Here is a 10916-nt window from a genome sequence, read left to right on the forward strand (position 1 = left end):
AGTTAAGAAGCAGGCACTTCTTTATTGCAGCGCTGGGCGCGCGGGGGATCGCTCCACCTAGCGTGCGCACCCATTTGATCAACAACACGGGTTAAATACACATTAATTATACATATTCATTAAATTCCAAGAAATAATATGCATAAACATAAATTTTCTGAGAAACCATTACATCATTTCCCTACCCACTCGCGCATGCCCAGTCTTTTGAGTCGAGGGTCTTTTGGAGGTCTTGGTGGTCGTCAAAACGCCCCCTCCTCAAATTCGCTGGTCAAACTCCTCCTTGAAATCTCCATATCTGGTCTTGAGAACAGGTCGCGGTGCTGCTTGATTTTCCTGGCTCCAAAGTGATGGCTCAGGGCCTATTTCTGCAGGTGGTGTTTGGGACTTACCGTTGTATTAAAGATATGCTAGGCTAGCTTCTAACAAATGCGTATTATAATATCTCTAGGGTCCCACTCCCTCTAAGGACAAATAGATTTCGTATAAAACTTAACCTATGTGACTACAGTTCTACAGTTAGCAAGAATCACCTCATACTGATATTTAATTTTCAACATTTATGTCATGTAACAGAGCGCTTACTGCCTGTGGAGAGGAGCTGCTGCAGCTGAAGCTGGAGAGGCCACAGAAAGGTAAAGAAGAAGAAGAAACCAAAGGCCAGCCAGCCAGCAGCTGCCTCCCGCTGCAGGCCAGAGAGAGCCTAGCCTGCCTCTCCGGGTGAGGAAGGATCCCTCTTTGTACTCTTCAGCAGGCCAGACCGCCAGTGCGCACTGCACAGTCTGTACGTGGAACCTGAAGCACGGTACGGCCACATAGCGCGCGAGCGAGCGAGCGAGCGTGGGTGGGTGGCTACGTGTCTAGGAAGCTTTTTGTCTAAGAGCTGTAAGACACCCACGTATTCTCTTAGGTGGAGGACAGCCAAGTGGTCGGAGTTACAGAAGAGGAGAGAAGCAGAAAGCAGCATCTGACCTGTCAGATTCTCCCAGCAGTGCCGGGAGTGAGAGCTGTGGTGAGTCCCCGGCCCCTGGGGCTCTGCCTCCTCTCTTGTGCGTCCCTGTCCTTCCCTGCCGCTCCCGTGACCCCTACCTTTCCCAAGCTGCTGTGATTTGTTGTTGTTGTTATTGTTTCCTTCTACCTCTCCTCTTCTGTCTGTTCTTGTATGCTCTTCCCCCTTTCTCTCTCCCTTTAAATCTCTTGTTCTACCGCTTCCTTTTGTTTTGTATCCCTGCACTTTTGTTCTGCTCCCTTTCCTTCCTTTGTTTGTCCTCTGTCTCTGTCCTGCGGCCCATTGCTGTTTTTGCCTTTTCCATCTCTTTGTCCTGATCTGCATCCGTCTTCTCCCCCCAACTAATTTCTCCAGCCTGTTTTCTGGCCTGCTTTTCTTTGCGCCTCTGCATGCCTGCCCTGTGCCTCTGCCTTTCTATCTCTCTCTTTCTTTTCTTATCTTTCTTTCTCTATCTCTTTGTCTTGCGTACTGTCACTGTTTTTTTTTTTCTGTTCTGTATCTCACTGTCTGTGACGTCCTCTGTGCCCCTGGATGTGTTTGCAGCCCCTGGGTGCAGAGCTGATGGCTGAGGACAGGCACAGGGAAGGGGGTGATGTGCTGTGGGGCTTTGGCAAGGGCCCCTGCTCCTGATGGGCTCCAGCTGGGGCTGGAGGTGGGGCAGCCCCACATGGGTCCAGTGAGGCTGAGGGTGGCCCTGGCCCTGGCCCTGGCCCTGCTGTATGAGGGGCCTCCAGCTGTAAAGGGGGCCGCCTGGGCATGGCTGCTGGAGGGGACTGAGGAGTGAATCACAGGCAGGTGCCGCCAGCAAGGAGTGGCTGGTCCATCTGAGCCCTCCCTGACAGAGCAGACACCAGGACGCAGTGCCAGGAGCTCCGTGCCTCTGTCGGCCACGTGTGCGAGCCACCACGTTCTGCTACATTTGTCATTCAGCCCTGTCCAGAACGTAGCTGTGGTAGAAGTTAGATAGCATGCATGGTCTTGCTAGAAATGAAGCCTGGAGCATTTGTTTTCTTGTAGGAAGCTAAAGCAGGTGGTTTTTGATAATGTTGTCATTGCATGTAATGACATACTTTTCTAGTTAGCTTGGTATGACACCTATTTTTTTTCTACCTACACCCCAGAAAAAGTAAGTTGAGCTTTGCGTCTCTCAGCATCTGAAGCACCACGAGCGGCAGTTGCGGCGTCGGACTTCTTGGCAATGAGTGGAGCCGGTGAGCAGAGCACTGCGGCGCTTTTGAGGAGGAGAGTGCCATAGAAGAGATTGGTGGTAAGTGGTGTGATGTTGAAGGGCGGTGCTGTTTGGTAGGTTTTATTTTTGGGTTTTTTTTTTTTGCAGATGGTGATGAGGAGCTGGGCGAGGAAGCGCCATCTTAGTTAGCATGGGGTTGTTCTTTTGAGGATGGAATCTGATTTCTGGCCATTTGAGAGCTAAGTTGAGGGACCACAGCCGAGGAGGGAACAAGGCTGAAAACTGCAGGGAGGGTGTAGTAAATTGATGGGAGGAAGAGGGCTCCCTGGGAACAGTCTCTCTCGGGAAGGTGAAGGGGGAGACGTTACTGGTCAGTGTACGCTGGGCAAGAGTGTTGCAGCCTGGGGCGGTCTGCCTTTTATGCAGTCTCTAGGCTGGATAACGTTTGTGGGCCTGTAGAGGCGCTGGCAAGGGCCGGCGAGGAGCAGCACGAGCTTTCAGTGCTGGCACTTTTGGTGTGGCAGCAATCGTCTGACGTCCGTTATTTTGAGGCCTTTTTTCCGGTGGGTGGCCCTGCGGAGTTGACAGTGAAAGCGGGAGCACTGGCGTCCAGGAAATCCCAGAGCCCTCCTCTGCTCGGAGGCAGTTCACGAGGACAGAAGTGTTGCTGTGCTCCTTAACAAACAAATATTCAACTTGGCACATAGAGGGTGAGGAGATCTCGGCTGTACTTAGGGTTGAGAAAATGTATGTAGGCATCTGTGTCTGTCCCCTGCCTGTATGTAGGACAGCGGTTCGAGTGAAACTAAAGCTGCCAATGAGTCAAAAAAAGGCCCGGGTGTCTGAAAAATGCAAAAGCTTTAAAGGCCAGTATCAGCAGCTGTACCAAAGGTGCTGCAAGATACTCTGTCCTTCACGTGGTTTTAGTCCTGAGAAACCTCGCCCCAAAAGGAAGAGTTAGATTCCTGCCTAGCTTCAAACTAAGGGGTTTTTCCCTCTCTCTGCTGAATGTCTGCTGCCAGCGTTTCACCGTGGTCGCCCTTTCCTTGGCCGTGAAAGTACGAGATGGATGGAAAGGAGCCGCAGCGGTCTGCAAGTACAAGGTACGTCTGCGATGCGTGACTGCATTTTTCCTAAGGGACTTGCCGCATGGATTTTAGAGTGAATGTTAAGAATGTGGTGATTTTCCTTCTGTAGTCTTTTAACTAAATATTCAGACACAGGAAAAATCAAATGAGGTGTGGTCTGGAGCATAGTCTGGCCATGGGAAAAAAAATATTCTGGACAAGGAAAAAATAAAAAGCCACTCAATTTGGGGATAGTTGGTGTGACCCAGTGGGAGACGGAGGGGTTCTCGCTGGGGATTACGCAGTGTGGGTCCATTGGCCGGTGTGGGTCATCTCGTGCAGGTTATGCCGGGTGAGTTACGTGCTGTGGATTGTCCTGCGTGGACTCCCTGCTATAGGTCATCCTTACGCACCTTTCTTCCCGCACGTACCCCTTGTCCTTGCGTGTCCGTCTCTCCCTCGTATCCGTCCCCACTGTCCCGCTCTGTGTTTCTCAGCTCTCCTGACGCGTGGATCAAACTCTACAACTCGGAGAGAGTTATAAAGCAGGCATGTTTATTTGGCACCGGGTGCGTGGGGGATTGCTTCTCCAAAAGCATGCACACTGACAGCACATTTTACCAAAAATGTATCCGGTGCAGGTACACACATTCCTAGGATTGCACAATACAGACATACATGTGCATAAGCGAGGCGGGGTTATTAAAAAACCACTTGCGTTAGCATTTCAGATCTGTCTCTGGTGGTCGTTTACTTCTTCAGGGGTCTGATCTTCCTCTAGATGAACTTCAGTCATTCACCCATGCTCTCCTTTCACTTGGGGATTTCAGCAGTTTCTGAACGACTCCTGTTATCGTGTCCCAGTTTCTTGACAAGTACCAGTCCCTGATAAGCTTAAGTGAGTTTCAAGGCAAAGAGGATTGTTAGGCATTGTCTAGCAGACAGTTAGTCTCCTAAATCAAGCAGTATGCAGACAGTCAGTCTTCTAAATCAAGCAATATTTAGCAGACCGTTAATTCCCTGTATCACTTGCAAATGCTTTTCACTAAAACACCCCCCCACCGTGTGAGGTTTTCCTCCCTTGTGAGTTTTTTTTCCCCTGTGTTTTGCCCGTTGCGTGCCCTGCACTCTTGTTTTGTGTCCCTGTTCGACGCCCCCCTTTTTGGCGCTGCCTCCCCATGACCCCTCTGCCTCAGGATCCTCGGGTTGCTGCCTGTGTTCCCCAACTTACCCAGTGCCCCCCACCCCCAACTTTTATGGAGATTGTTTCTTACAAGTGTGTTCATTTGTATCAGTTGCATGTCTCGGGTTTTCTTTTGCTGTATTTTTTTTTTTTGTTCCGCTTTTCCTTACCAGTGTTGGTTGTTTTTTTCCTTAATATTAAACTGTTTTTATCTCAAGACCCAAGAGTTGTCACGTTGACCTTTCTGAGTCTCTCCCCATCCCACAGGGTCGGGGGCAGTGAGCGAGCACAGTTGCTGGCTGGGGTTAAACCGCGGCACAAGGTCAGCTGCAAGCCCTGCCTGGCTGATGCTTTAGGCTGTCGATGTCATTCCTAGTGTCTTGACAGTTTGTCTTTGTTCTTTGTCATTGCTTTTTAGTGCCTTTTCCTCCGCTGTTTTGGGCAGCGGTGGTTGTGGAGCCGCTCCAGGTAGCCACTCTCTCAAGGGCAAGGGGGTGGCAAAGCCGCAAGCTGGTGCGCAGTCCGGTCGGACGAAGGCAGCCACCTGTCACTGTGGATCGGTATTCCGGAAGACGTAACTGAAGGCCGTCTGACCGGCAGCTGCCTGTGCTGCGTGCAAGAGACAGCCTGCCTCTCTGGGTGAGGAAGATCCCGTTTTGAAGGCCGCAGCAGGCTAGATCGCCAAAGAGCGCCGCAGGGTCTGTACACATAATTTAAAAAGGGGGCACGGTCAAGTACTGGGTGAGCGAGGCTGCGTTTCTAGGGAGCTTTGTCTCCTAAGAGCTGTAACGCATCCTCCTCTTTTCTTAGGTTGGGGACAGTCAAGCAACTGGAGTGACAGAAGAGGAACGGAAGAGCAGAGAAAGAAGGGTCTGAACTGGCAAACTCTCCCTGGAGCGCCGAGAGCTGCGGTGAGTCCCGGGCCCTCGGGGCCCCTTCTCCCCTCCTCTCCATCCCAGGGCCTCCTTGGCCCTCCCCCAGCTGCCTCTCTTTCCCTTTTTCTTTCTCACGCTGCTGTGATTTTCTTGGCTTCCCTGTATCTCTCTTCTTGTTCTATTTTTTTTTTTGTTTTCTCAGTCTTTCTCTTTCCCCTTCTCTCTCTTCTTGTACAGCACCCTTTCTTTTTCTATCTGGGCTCTTGTTCTCCCCTCTCCTCTTCCTTTTTTCCACCCTCTGGCTTTGTCCTGCAGCCCATCGCTGTTTTTTCCTTTTATTTCCCTTTGTGCCATTCTGCATCCTTCTCTTTTTTTCTTTGCAGTTTCTCTGGTCTGTTTTCTGGCATTTGTTTCCTCCCTGTGCCTGTACGTGCTGCTCTGAGTCCCTGCCTTCCTGTCTCTCTCCTCCCTTCCCTTTCTTGCTTTATCCCTTTGTCTTGCTTGGTGTTGCTGTTTTTCTTCCATTCTGCCTCTCACTCCGTCCTGTTCATCTCTTGCTGTCTCTGGGCCTTCATGCTGTTCCCTGGCCCTTTTTATTAAGTTGATGTGCCTTTGTAGCTCTTTTGAGATCTATCTTTATCTCTCCAACCCCTGTGGCTCTCACAAGTGCATGCTCTCTCTCTTTCAATGCTTTTTTGTTCTGTCTGTCTTGCTCCCTGTCTTGTCGTTTCTTGCTATATCCCTTTCATAGAATCATAGAATCATAGAATCACATGGTTGGATGGGACCTATAAGATCATCTAGTCCAACCGTCTTCCCACTACCATTGCTGCCACAGCTACTAAACCATATCCTGTAGCTTCTCATCAAGCCGCCTCTTGAACACTGCCAGGGACGGAGACTCCACCACCTCCCTGGGCAGGCCGTTCCAGTGCCTTACCACTCTTTGAGAGAAAAAGTTTTTCCTCAAGTCCAATCTAAACCTCCTCTGGTACAACTTGTGGCCATTTCCTCGGGTCCTGCTTGTTGCCTGGAAGAAGAGGCCAAACCCCTGTTCATCACAACCTGCCTTCAGGAAGCTATAGAGTGCAATGAGGTCCCGATCCTTGCTCATATTCATGTTCTTCTCTGTCCGGCTGTCTATCCAAGGTTTTTTTCCCACCTGCATCTCCGTCTGGCTGCTGCCATTTTTTTTCTCTGCCTTCTCCCTTGTCCCTCTTTCTGTCTCTTTTCCTTGGTCAGTGTTTCCCCCCCCGCCATTTTGTCCCAATCTCACTCCTATTCCTATTTATTTTCCTCTTTTTGTCCTTTTCCTCTGCTTCCTTCCACTTTATTGTCTGTTTGTTTCTTTCTCTGTCCCGTTTGCTCTCCTGTCTTTTCTAACTGTGCTCCCCTGTACAGCTGGGTGTCTCTTCTTTCCTTTCTCTTTCCCTCACTGTTTTTTTCCTTTTCTGGTATCTCTCTCCCACTGCCTATCACAGTTGATTTTTCCTCCAGAGCTGTCCTGCTCTCTGTCCTTTTATTCACTCTCTGTCATTCTGTGCTGCTCCCCATGGTTGTTTTCTAATTTCTCCGTCTCGGTCCTGCAGGCCATTGCTTGTATTCATGTTCTTCTCTGTCCTCCTGACAATCTAAGGTTGATGGTTTTTTCCCGTCTCCATCCTGCTGCTGCTGTTTCTTTTCTCTGCCATCTCCCTGTCCCTCTTTCTGTCTCTTTTCCTTGGTCAGTTTTTTTTTTTTCCCTGTTTTGTCCAGATCTCACTCCTATTTTTTCCTGGTTTTGTCCTGTTGCCCTGCTTCCTCCTACTTTATTTTCTGTTTTTCTCTCTGTGTCCCGTTTGCTCTCCTGTCTTTTCTAACTGTATTCCCCTGTTCAGCTGGGTGTCTCTTCTTTCCTTTCTCTTTCCCTCACTGTTTTTTTCCTTTTCTGGTATCTCTCTCCCACTGCCTATCACAGTTGATTTTTCCTCCAGAGCTGTCCTGCTCTCCGTCCTTTTATTCTCTCTCTGTCATTCTGTGCTGCTCCCCGTGGTTGTTTTTTAATTTCTCCGTCTCGGTCCTGCAGGCCATCGCTATTTTGTTTTGCTTCCGTTCCCGTGCCCTGCTTTCTGTCTTTGTTTCTCTTTGCCTTTGTTCAGCCTCCCAGCATTTTTTCCTTTCCCATTCTGTCCTGCTCCCTATCCCTCTTGCTGTCCCAAATCTGGGTTTGTTTACCCAGTGCGCAGTACGCCAGGCTTATGCACGGAGCAGAGGTATTTACTTCTGTAATTTCTGCACAGCGATGGGTACTGTGGGCTAAACCCACAAAGCTAGCCCACCTGCTTGTAATGCTCAGTTTAAATTCTACATTCTCTGTCTTGCAGCTGCACGCTATTTGATTGTTTCCCCTCCATCTCTCTCTGCCTGCGGCTCCCTATCTGTCTGGTAAGCCGTCACTGTTATTTTTTTGTTTCTCCATGTCATTCTGTCTAGCTTCTCAGTCCCCGTTTTTTAATTCTTCCCTCTTCCCTGTATGCCAGTCGTGTTCCTATTATTTCACATTGTGTTCTGCCTGGTCCTCTGACCGTATTTATCCATTGCTCCCTCTCTGCCCTGTGGCCTGTCGCACTTGCCCATTTAATTTCTGCCTCTCTCTCTGTCCAGCTCCCAGTCTCTGGTTTTCCATTTCCTCCCTCTGTGCCCTCTAGCGTGTCGCTTTTCTCCTTTATCCAGCTTGCCGTCTCTGGCTCCCCGATGCACCTGATTTTCCATTCTGCCCCTGTTCTTTCTGTATGCATTGCTACACTGTTTGTTTTTTTTTCCCAGCTCTCTCTTTTTTTCAGGCTCCTTGACCCTATTTCTTAATTCTTCCCTCTCTGCCCTCTAAGCATGCAGCTGTATGATTTGTTTTGTGTTGTCCCCTTGCTGTCACCTCTTCTGTCCAACCTTTGATGTCCTGGCGTCCTGTCCCTGTTGTTTCACTGTTGTTTCATTCCTCCCTCTCTGCCCTGTTCTTGTTATGGCTTTAGCTTTCTCCATCTCTCTCGGTCTGGCTTCCTGCACCTAGTTGTCTTTACCTCCCTGTCGTACTGCCCAGCTCAGGTTTTTCCTGCATCTCCATCCTGCTCCCCATCCTTCTTTGCTGGTCTCTGTCCCGCTCCCTCTCCCTCTTTCTGCTGCCTCTCTTCCTCTCTCCACTGCTTCTTTGCCCACCTCTGTCAGGCTCCCTGTCCTTCTCTGTCCTCATCCTTCTCTCGCTATCCTGTTTCCTGCCTCGTGCTTTCTCGCTACGCCCCTCTGTCTTGCAAGCTGCCTCTCTTCTCTTCTCTTGTGGTGTTCCGTGCCCTGCTCTTTGTTTTTAGCAGCCTCCAAGTCTGCCCAGCAGCCCGGCGCTCCAGGACGCAGCCAACCCACCGTACGTTCCCTGCCGAACCAACGAGCGTGGCTCCTGGAATGACTTGGCAGTCGTTCCAGTGACACGGAGAGGGGATCGGAGGCTGCAAGCTCCAGAGCAGACTCGCTGCTCGGACTTATGTGCGTGACTGAATAAACACTCGCTGTCTCCTTTGACTTCATGGCTGCGTTTCTGCTCCCTTTGCCCGGGGCCATGGGAGGTGAGGAGCCCAGGGGAGGAGGTGATGCAGTGTGGGGGTCAGGCGATGGCCCCCAGTTCCTGCCGGGCTCCAGCTGTGGGCTGGGGCTGGAGGAGCCCCAGGTGCGGGCAGTGAGGGTGATGGAGGCGGCCCCTCCCTGTAAAGGGGTGGGTGCTGCTGGAGGGGCTGGTGCTGCCCTGCCCTGCCCCGGGTGGCCGTGGAGGGGCCAGTGCGAGCCACGGGGGGCGTGGAGCGGTCCCGAGCGCCGCCGGGCTGCGGCTGCGCCTGCAGCGATGGAGAAGGTGAGCGGGGCCGGGCAATGGACCGGCGGGTCTCGGAAAAAGCCCCGAGGAGCGCAGCGGCCGGGCTGGCGCGGTCTGTGTGCGGGTACAGGAAGTGGCGGGGGCGCGGCCGTGCTGCGGCGTGCTGCAGTCAGCGGTGGGGGCTGCCAGCGTCCGCGCTGGGGGTTGCGAGGCTCTGCAGTGGCGCTCGGCGCAGGGGTAACGGTGTGCCCCACAGGAACGGCTGCTTTGTGCGGCATGCTGGGAACTGTAGTCCTGGGGTACAGGGCTTGCGGTTGGCCGTTATGGCTTCGCAGAGCATGCCGGGAGCTGAAGTCCTGAGGCACGAGGCGCCTGCTCCGCCATGATGTCTCCGCGGAGCATCCTGGGAGGTGTAGTCTTTCCGCACCCAGGGCCGAGCACCCATCCTGTGTTTGCCAGTGCGTGCAGGTAGGTTTAGTTTTTGCTGCCACGCCGCCGCATTGCTCTCGGGCTTATGTGGAGCATGTGCTCCCTCCTGTATGGCCTGAAGTCCATTGATATTGTTTTTCCATCTGGGCCCCTCCCTGTGGCTCCCTTGCCCTATTTCTCAAGCCCATGTCTCTGTCCTGGGGCTGATCACTGTTGTATTGGGGTTACGTGGCAAGGTTATGTTAGCTGTGGTGGCAGGGCCGGGCAGGGGCTGCAGGGATGGGTTCTGTGAGAAGACACTGGGAGCTGCCTCCGCGCTGGACACAGCCACTTCTAGTTCCAAGACCCCTTTGCTGCCGGTCAAAGCCGAGACCGTCAGCAACACCGGTAGCACCTCTGCGATGAACGTTTTAGAGCAGGTAAAAAATGCTGCGCGCAAGCTGTGACAGAGAAAATGCGAACCAGCCCTGCCGATGCCAAGGTCAGTGAAAAAGGGGGCTGGGGGGGGCACTCCAGATGCCAGAGCAGAGGTTTCCCTGCAGCCTGTGGTGATGACCACGCTCAGGCAGGCTGTCGTCCGGCAGCGCGTGGAGCACCCCACAGCAGAGCAGGAGGATGTGCCTGAAGGAAGGCGTGACCGTGCAGAGAGATTGCGCCGGAGGCATCTCCTGGCAGAATCCGCGACTCCGTGGAGAAGAGCCTAGGCTGCAGCAATAAAAAGAGTTTGAGGACAAAGTAGCGACCGAGACTACATGCGATGAACTGACTGCACCTCTCATCCCGTGTCACCCTGCGTTGCTCAGGGCTACGATGTACAGCAGTAAGCAGTGAAGGTGAGACCAGGAAAAGGGAGAGGGGGTATACGCATTCTGAGAAATGTATTGCATCCAGATAGAGTTGGGCAAGATAAGGTTTGTCCGTTACGATTTGCTACACGTACGCTAGGTGGAACCTATCCCCCGTGTACCTAGCAGCGTCATGAAAGAATGCCAGCTTTTTAAAACTCCAGAATCGAATCTTGGATAGTTTCTTTTGGCCGAGGCTACGGTATCGGGTTGCTGTCCCCCTTTAAGAATTTTTCCCTTATGGTCTTCATCCCTGCAGTCCAGCAAATATTTGTCTGATTTCAGTTCCCTCCCAGCCTTTAATTTGCTGTATTTGTTTTTAAATTCTATCTCATCTTTCATTAGTGTCCTCGCCTTAAAAATTTTCTTTCTATGTGTCTGTCTCGGTTTCACGAGACCATTTTGTCTTCTTTTTCCTTAAATGTCACTGCTTTAAAAAGCATCTGTCTACCTTCGTGCTGGTGATTGTCTTGATTTTTCCCTT

General features: G+C 51.7%; 1 long non-coding RNA gene across 1 annotated transcript; it reads left to right on the forward strand.

Moving 5' to 3' along the window:
* Positions 1–888: 888 nt before the first annotated feature.
* On the forward strand, positions 889–8877 carry LOC147596095 (uncharacterized). Its single transcript, XR_015261609.1, has 2 exons — positions 889–1012; positions 8665–8877. It is a non-coding gene; the product is annotated as an uncharacterized LOC147596095 (long non-coding RNA).
* Positions 8878–10916: the final 2039 nt, after the last annotated feature.

The sequence above is a fragment of the Chlamydotis macqueenii genome, unplaced genomic scaffold, assembly GCF_036417535.1.
Source record: "Chlamydotis macqueenii isolate bChlMac1 unplaced genomic scaffold, bChlMac1.mat HAP1_SCAFFOLD_179, whole genome shotgun sequence".
NCBI classification, from domain to species: Eukaryota; Metazoa; Chordata; class Aves; order Otidiformes; family Otididae; genus Chlamydotis; species Chlamydotis macqueenii.